Below are 8,262 nucleotides of genomic sequence, written 5' to 3'. Positions count from 1 at the left end.
CTAAGACTTGCAAAGTAATGCACTCAGTGTGAAATATGACTTGACTCGATTGAACTTCTTTGAACCAATGGGATGAAACATCACTTTTCTGAAGTTATGTTTATTCAATAGACCAAGATTAATTATGCTTTTTATCAGGTTAATCTCAATAGCATTACATATACATGCTTTCTGTTATCTAAAATTAAAATAATAGAAATTGAGTTTATTTTATTTATGTGATTATTTTTCTGTTTACGCAACCCCCAAGTTAGGTCTAGTCTCTAAAAGCATTATTTAAAGGACGCATTTCATAAGCTCTTTATAATTCCTATAATAATGTCTCTTATTAAACTGAAAGAGTATAAATATATTTGACTTCCTGCAGATGCAGCAGGAGCTTGAAAAAAACTCTAAGTAGAAAACTAAAAGAAGGTATGTTGCCAAAATTTGCTAATTAAATTGAAACATCATTGATTTTTGAAACACACTGTAAGTGGGGAAGGGCATTTTCCATGTCCGGGTGACAGGCACTGACTGCACCATGTGTTTTCTTGTCCAAAGCGAGTGAACAGTGAAAGTGCAGCGTGAGGAAGATCCGCTTATTCTGCATCTGCTCATCGCGTCCCGTAGCTTTTAGAAACCTCAACAGTCCGTGTATCTCTCTCTTTTTTCAATCCTCCCCTGAGGAGATGTTTTTACTGATTTTAGAGAGAGAGGGAGGGAGGGAGAGAGCTAGACAGAGAGAGAAGCATTGATGTGAAAGATAAACATCGATTGATTACCTCCCGTTCCTGCCCCCACCCGAGAGCAAACCGGACACCTAGGTATGTGCCCTGATGGGAATCGAACCTGCAACCTTTAGTTGCAAGGGACAGTCCTACAGCTGAGCCACCCAGCCGGGCCGTGCATCTCCCCTTTCTGGCCACCCCCTTCCTCTCCTCTGTGATGCTGATGGAATGTCAGCTGAAACTGTTGCCAGAAATCTGGGCGTCACCCACTTCTCAGGTTTTCACCAGGGACCAGGACTTAGTGAAGCAGCTACAGTTCTCATAGCTATCACCCGGGGGCGACATTTAGATCTCCAGTCACTGACTTTGTCAGTCACCTCTGCCCTCAGGAAAATCTCCAGATTCCTTTGCGTGGAGTAAAAACACCAAGTCCATTGTTTTGGCCAAATTACTCAGACTTGTCTCTAGGCGCTACTTCCCCTCCTCCGCCCCTTTGCTCCAGCGTCTGGCAAACGAGGCGATTCGGCTCCACAGGAGCCCCCCTCGCCCCTAGTCTTGGCATCTGCTGCCCTTCTCTTTCTGGCATAGGTTTCCCGTGTCCTTCGGGTATCAACTTACACATCCCCGCTCCCCAGAGGCCAGCCATGCTGACACACAACTGGAATGTCCCTTCTGTGTGCCCCAGGGGGGCCCTGTTTTATATTCGCCACGGTGCATGCGGCTCTGAGTGGAAACTGCCTGCTCCTCCGTCTGTTCAGTTTACAGCGGGCGACTGTCCAGGGCTGGCCTGAGCAGCTTCCCCTCTAACTCCAGCGCCCGCCGTGCTCCTTACTGTGTGGCTGTTGAGTGAATGAATGACCCTCAAGGCAGCCAGATGCCTGCTACTTAGCCATGATAGCAATTCTGTTTTGTTTATTTTTGTTTTGGTTTGGTTTTATATATAACACTTTATTAAACTTATTGGGGTGACAATGGTTAATATGAACACATAGGTTTCAGGGCTGGGTTTCTGTTACAAGATCTGTATATTCCTCTGTGTGCCCCCACTCAGAGTCATATCTTCTCCCATCACCGTATATTAAGACCCCCCTTTGCCCCCCACCCCCTTCCCTCTGGCAACCAGCACACTGCTGTTCGTGTCCACAGTAGCACTTCATCCCGTGTGCATCCTCGGGCAGACCACAGGCCACAGTAACCTTGTGCTGTGCACTGTCGTCATATACAGATGTTTTCATTCTTCTTAACACTTATACTTACTGGTAGTGTAGATAAAGAATATAATTTTCCTTTTCTTTCCAGGTGCTGCTGCATTTGAATCTGAATCCTTTAGAGCTTATCCTGTAGGATCCGTTGCTCAGTGAACTTCACAACAAGATCTACTTGTGAAAACATCACGAGAATATGCACAGATTCTGAAGAAATATTATATGATCTGAAACAAATAGTAAAAATTTATTTACTGGACTGTTTACATAACATTTCAATAATTGTTTTCCATTAAACGCATAACATGTGAGATCTTTATTAAAGAAAAATATTTCTGGATCATGTGTGTGCTGAAAATTTATAGTATTTTAAACTATGTTTCTTGGCATCTAAGTTTCAAGCATGTTTTCTAAGTGAAAGCCAGCACTATGGAGGTTTATATACTGGAACTGCCCAAATACCAGCGGTTTAAACCACACCCAAACCACCAAAATGTCCTTCACACTTTAGTGGTGTTAATTGATAGCTTTTTTATCTATTCCAATTTTATCACTATATTTGATCCTAAAGATTTAGACAGACATCACTTTTATATCTGCTGCTGTGGCTGCCATCAATGTTGGCATGTATTACAATTGTTAGTTATATTGCCATTAGACTCATCGCGTGTCATTTTAGACCCTGATTCATAGATCTTTCCTTGTGGGGAAATAAAGTTTGCCTAAGGCTTCTTCCCTTTTCTATTGATTTATTTTTTAGAAATAGTGTTAAAGTTAGAGAAAGCTCCAAGTTTTAGTACAAAGAACTCTTTTCCTCTGAACCCTTTGAGAGTAAATTGCTGACATTATGCCAACACCTCGATTCCTTTAGTGTTTATTTCCTACCAGTCAGTACCTTCCACTTGCTACCAGACCACCCTCACAATCAGGAATTAACACGAATACATTCTATTATTTCATCCTCATATTCTTTTCCATTTTTGCCACTTGTCTGTAGTGTCTGTTATAGCAAAAGGATCCTGTTCAGATCCCTGGGTTGCATTTAGCTGTAGTGTGTGTTCGTCTCCTTCAGTCTGGAGCAGGCCCTTAGTCTTTCCTTGGCTTTCATGACCTTGGGTCTTTTGAAGAGTAAGCTCCGTAACGTAGACTGTCCTTCGGGTGGATTTTCTGATGTTTCCTTATGATGAGATTTCGGTTATACATTTTTAGCCCGAGCACCACAGAAGTCGTCCTACACTCTTCTAACTGTGTCCTGTGGTGGGGCCTGCGCTGTTGCTCTGCCATTCTTGGTGATGTTAATGTGGGTCAGGGAGGGTGGTACCTGCTTGGTTTCTCCTCTGTAATGTTCCCTCCTCACTTTACAAGCAATTAGTGTTTTATAGGGAAGTACTTTGGGCCTATGCAACGGTCTCTTCCCTACACTTCTGATTGACTCATTTATCAATATAGGCTCATGGCTTATTTTATTCAATGGGTTACAATTTGTTAAAATAATTTTTCTGAATTTATTTGTCTTTTAGAAAACTCTGTATTGGCAGTTTCAGACTTACAAAACAGCTGCAAGAATAGTAGGAAGAATTCCTGGGTACCATCCCCAAATGCTAACATTTTACTACATTTGCTTTACCCTTCCTCCCTTCTCTCTTCCTAGATAAATATAAATGTAGGTATGACACATACACACACACACATATATATAAAATCTGAAAGTTACACACATGCCTCTTTACTCCTCAGTACTTTAGTGTGCATTTCCTATGAAGACGGAATTATCTTACCGAACTGCGGTATAATTATCAAAATGGGGGAATTAAAATTGGTTCAGTATTAATATGTAATCTTGGATATCATTTAGATTTTCCTATTGTCTCGGTAATATCCTTTATAGTCAAAGAACATCCATGACGCTGTGTTGTGCCCATTGTCCCGTTTCTTTAGTCTCCTTCATCTGGGACAGTCTTCAGGCTTCCTTTGCTTTTCCTGACTTCCAGTTTGAAGAGTGCAGGCAGCTATTCTGTGGACTCCCGTTCGGGGCCGCGTGGAGCTCCCTCACGCAGCGCAGGTTCTGCCGTCCGGGCGGGCGCGTCCCGCAGCGACGCGGATCTTCCAGCACAGCCGACCTGGGGCACACGCTCGGCTCCAGGCCTGGCGCTGTTGACCTGGAGCGTGCGGTTAAGAAGCGTCTGCCGGGCTCGCCCACAGTGAAGCTCCTATTTATGTTCTGTATGTCACAGATCCCTTGTGCGGGGTCCTCTGAGCGGTGCCAATACCTGGCCCCTCCTCTGAATTTCTCGCAGCTGGCACAGCGCCCGCGATGATTCCTGCTGGAATCAGCCGGTACCATGTTGTCTGCCAGGTGCTGGGGCCCTCATTCCGCCATCCCTTCTGCACCGAGACAGTTAAAGACAAGTGGGCACGAGGGAGAAGGGAAAGCTGACTGTTTTGGTGCTTAATTCCCCCCATTGGGCCCGTGGTGGCCTTTCGGGGTGCCCTCCTGTCTTTCTGACCTGTCCCCATTTTCCCTTGAGCTCTTCCTTGCTCTCTGGGCACAGGATGTTCCAGGCTCGCCCTGCGGTTTCCTGCCCAGCCCTGGAATCAGCCTTTCCCATAAGAGCCCCGACTCCTCTTAGGGGCGAGGACGTTTAGAGACCAAGGCCCGGCGCTGGCTGTGGGGTGCGCGCCGCTCCCGGGCTCATTGCTCACGGGCCCCTCAGAGCAGCAGGGACCGTGTGTGCAGAGGACACGCACATCCGCGCACACGCGTCTGCAGTTCTCTGGGAATATATTGAAAAGCAGGAGTTCTCACCAATCTATCCCGCGGGGTTCATGCTAGTTGTTTCCTTTCCCTTCTTAGTCCCTTTCCTGGCAGTAAGCGGGCCCCACCCGCAGTATCTGATTATCTGGTCAGGCTCCCTGTGGGTAACCAGCTCTGTCGCCCCGCCCCTGCGCACGTGTCCCCTCCCTCCCAGCTGGATTGTGACCCCCACACTGGGTTGTCTCCACTGCTGTCCCTTCCAGGCATGTGCCCTCCTCACCCCATCCTTCCTCACCCTGTGCCGGGCCACCTCTTCTGCAGATGACTTACCCTGTCGGCTCTGAAGGCCAGGCTGGGCGGTCCTGCCTGCGGGGTGCCCCCGGACCTTGCTGTCTGACCCCTCCTGCCATGTCGCCCGCCTTTCGGGGTGCTCTGGCTCCAGCGCCAACACTGTGCAGGGGGCCCTCCCAGACTCACACCTTCCTCGTTCCATCCGGGCTCCAGCACCTCGCTCTGGGCCACCGCACCTCCCTGCCTTTGTTCCTCTTTCAGGCTGGTTCCTGGCACAAGTGGTTTTCTGTGAATGAATTTGACTTTAGGATGTAGATTATATCCCTGGGATTTATGTTTATCAACAGAAGCCTGATTCCGTTCGTGATCTGATTGTCCTTAAGAGTGGAAGCCCTTTATCCTTGATGTGCTAAAGCCCTCTTGCAACTCAGTGGAACATAACTGAGCCACACTTCAACTTTTTGCTGTACCCAAAATTTAGATTGAGCAGAACTCTAATATTGAAGAACATGATACACAGCTTCAAACTGTAGCCTGACGTTTAGGGTACGTTATAAAAATAGAGTCTATTCTAAAACTCCTTTGGTACCTCGGGGTTAAATATATTTCTAATCTTTCAGTAACTCTGTGAATGTATTTAGATTGATGTTAAATATTACAAATCACACTTGTTTCATAAATGCGTAAAACGTGATCACATTGTAAATTCTATTCTTCTACCAGTATTTTTCCACTTAGTGGTGACCTGATAGAATCACATAATTCCATAATTTCTATTTAACTGTTTGTTTGGTCTTTAAAATTTATTCTAAACAACACTCCAATGAATACCTTAGCATGAACTGCAGTAGCTGGTTGTAATGACCTTCTCTGTGGGAGCTAAGACCTGGTAATGTTGCTGAAAGGTGTTGGTGTGAAGATACCGATTTGTATTGGAATTCACCCTCAGAGAGAGATTAAAAACACCCCTGAGAAGATCCCTGCGCTCTGAGAAAGCATGAGCTGGGGGTCTACTTTTTAGGAATATGCACTTTTGAGTGGGTTGAAAAAACATATAGTAGCAGTAAGAAAGCAAAAACCAAAAAATAAGAATTGACTTTCCATCTTTTAAACCAGTGGTTGGCAAACTATGGCTCAAATCTGACCTGCTGTTTCTGCACGGCCTGTGAACTAAGAAAATTTTTTGTATTTTTAAGATGTTGGTAAAAGATCAAAGGAAGAATAATATTTTGTGATATGTGAAAATTATATGAAATTTGAATTGCAGTGAATAAAGATCTATTGGAACACAATCCCTTCCTTTTCTTTACATATTGTCTACTCTCATGTTCCAACAGACCCTGTGGCCAACAAAGCCAACAAATACATACTGTCTGGCCCTAGCTCTCTGCCGCCTTTCCCGCGCACTGTTTCCCGCAGCATGTGGCCGTCCCCGGGCCATGACCGGCTGCGGCATCATCCCAGACGCAGCCCGGTGGCAGCCAGGGGCTCCCACAGCCCCGTCCAACAGTGGCGGTTGAGGGGCCGGGTCAACGTGCTCAATGTGGTAGATTTTTTTTCGATGCTGTTTCCTAAAATGGGTGGAATGAGTAAACAGCTATAATGTATTTCTATTTCTTATTCCTGTAGTTGGATATGAGATCACATCCTGTCCACTAACTACATCACTGGTTCAGATCCTTGAGGCCCAAAGCACGGTCCACAGCCAAGGAAACGCATCACCGTCTGGAGCTTATTAGAAACGCAGAACCTCCAGTCCCACTCCACGACCCTCAGGCACATTGAAGTGTGAGCAGCACAGGTTTAGACAGAAACAAAAGATTTCCTAAAAATGGGGAGCTGTTTGAGGAACACAGATAAGGTCTGACTGAACTGAGTCACATAAAACAAAAAATGGTTGACTCTTACATGCCAGGTGCTATGCTAGGGACAAGGAGCCTAAAGATGGAAACACTTATTATGGAAACATTTAAACATACACAAAAGTCAAAAGATTAACATAATGAACCTGATCCACCTTTCGTGGAAGGGTTTTGGCATCCCTTGATTCATTGCTTGGATGCATTATGTTATTAAGGCTTGAAACATGATGAGTTTTACATTTTTATTATTGCTTTAGCTCTGATTAGCTGCAATTCTTCTATAAAGACTTTTCCCTTGTCATCCAATTATTACTCTGAAGTACAGATTTTATGAGGAAAGCAGAATTAGTGCCTGATACTTTCCCTTTCATCACCAGTTTTCAGAAGAGCTACTTCCAAATGTTTATCGTTTTGCTTTTTGTTAAGCATCTTTATGAACTCATGGAATTGTATAGATTTATAACACATGGGTTATATGTGATTCAATCCACTGTAGTCATGTTTAAATTGTCTCATCTTTAGGGAGGGGGAACCCCTTTGGTTAATTATCTTTTTATATGGCCCTAGTATTCTGATAGGTCCTTTCTTTCTGGCATGACAAGATACTTAAAGAGTATTTTGTAAGTGTCTTGTATTAGACCTGGGCACTGAAGTTTAGCCACTTTTATTGGGAAATAGTGTTTAGAGACCACCATCTAAGTGATAGTGAGTAGGAAAGCCCATTGCCACTAGGCATCATTTTTTTCAGGCCTTTTTAGTGGACAGACTAGGAAACACATATTTTCATAGATAGGAAAAAATATATCATGAATTCATAGTGATGTTTTCAAATCAATGGAAGATTATAGAATTTTTGCTTAACAGCTTGAAAAATATATAAATTATAAAAATGTTTGGGGAAAAATATTTGTATATTTTTACCCTGAAAACCTGAGATCCTAATAACATCAACATAATTACTTATTTGCTTTAACATACAATATATGTATATCTAATCTTTTCAAAATAACAATACAAATATTGTTTTACTAACACTAAAGTAACTGGATTCAATTTAGGATTTCTTTGTAGTTCTTTTTGTCTTTGGGATATACTTTTAGGTTCTGTGGTGTGGTTTTTTGGTTATTTTTAAATTTATCTTTATTTTTGAAAGTATTACAGATGTCCCTTTCCCCCCATTGATCCCCTCTACCTAGCAGCATCCCCCCTTTCCAAACCCTCACCACACTATTGTCTGTGCCCACAGGTTATGCTTATATGCATATAAATTCTTAGGTTAATCGCTCCCCTCCCCTCACCTCCACCTTCCCTCTGAGGTTTGTCAGCCTGTTCTGTGCTTCTCAGGATCTATTTTGTTCATTGGTTTGTTCTGTTCATTAGATTCATATCTGAGTGAGATCCTCTGGTACTTGTCTGTCTCTGGCTGGCTTATTTCACTT

Source organism: Miniopterus natalensis, chromosome 1 (assembly GCF_054644295.1).
Source record: "Miniopterus natalensis isolate mMinNat1 chromosome 1, mMinNat1.hap1, whole genome shotgun sequence".
Classification (NCBI taxonomy): Eukaryota; Metazoa; Chordata; class Mammalia; order Chiroptera; family Miniopteridae; genus Miniopterus; species Miniopterus natalensis.
Note: the sequence above shows the minus strand (reverse complement) of the source record.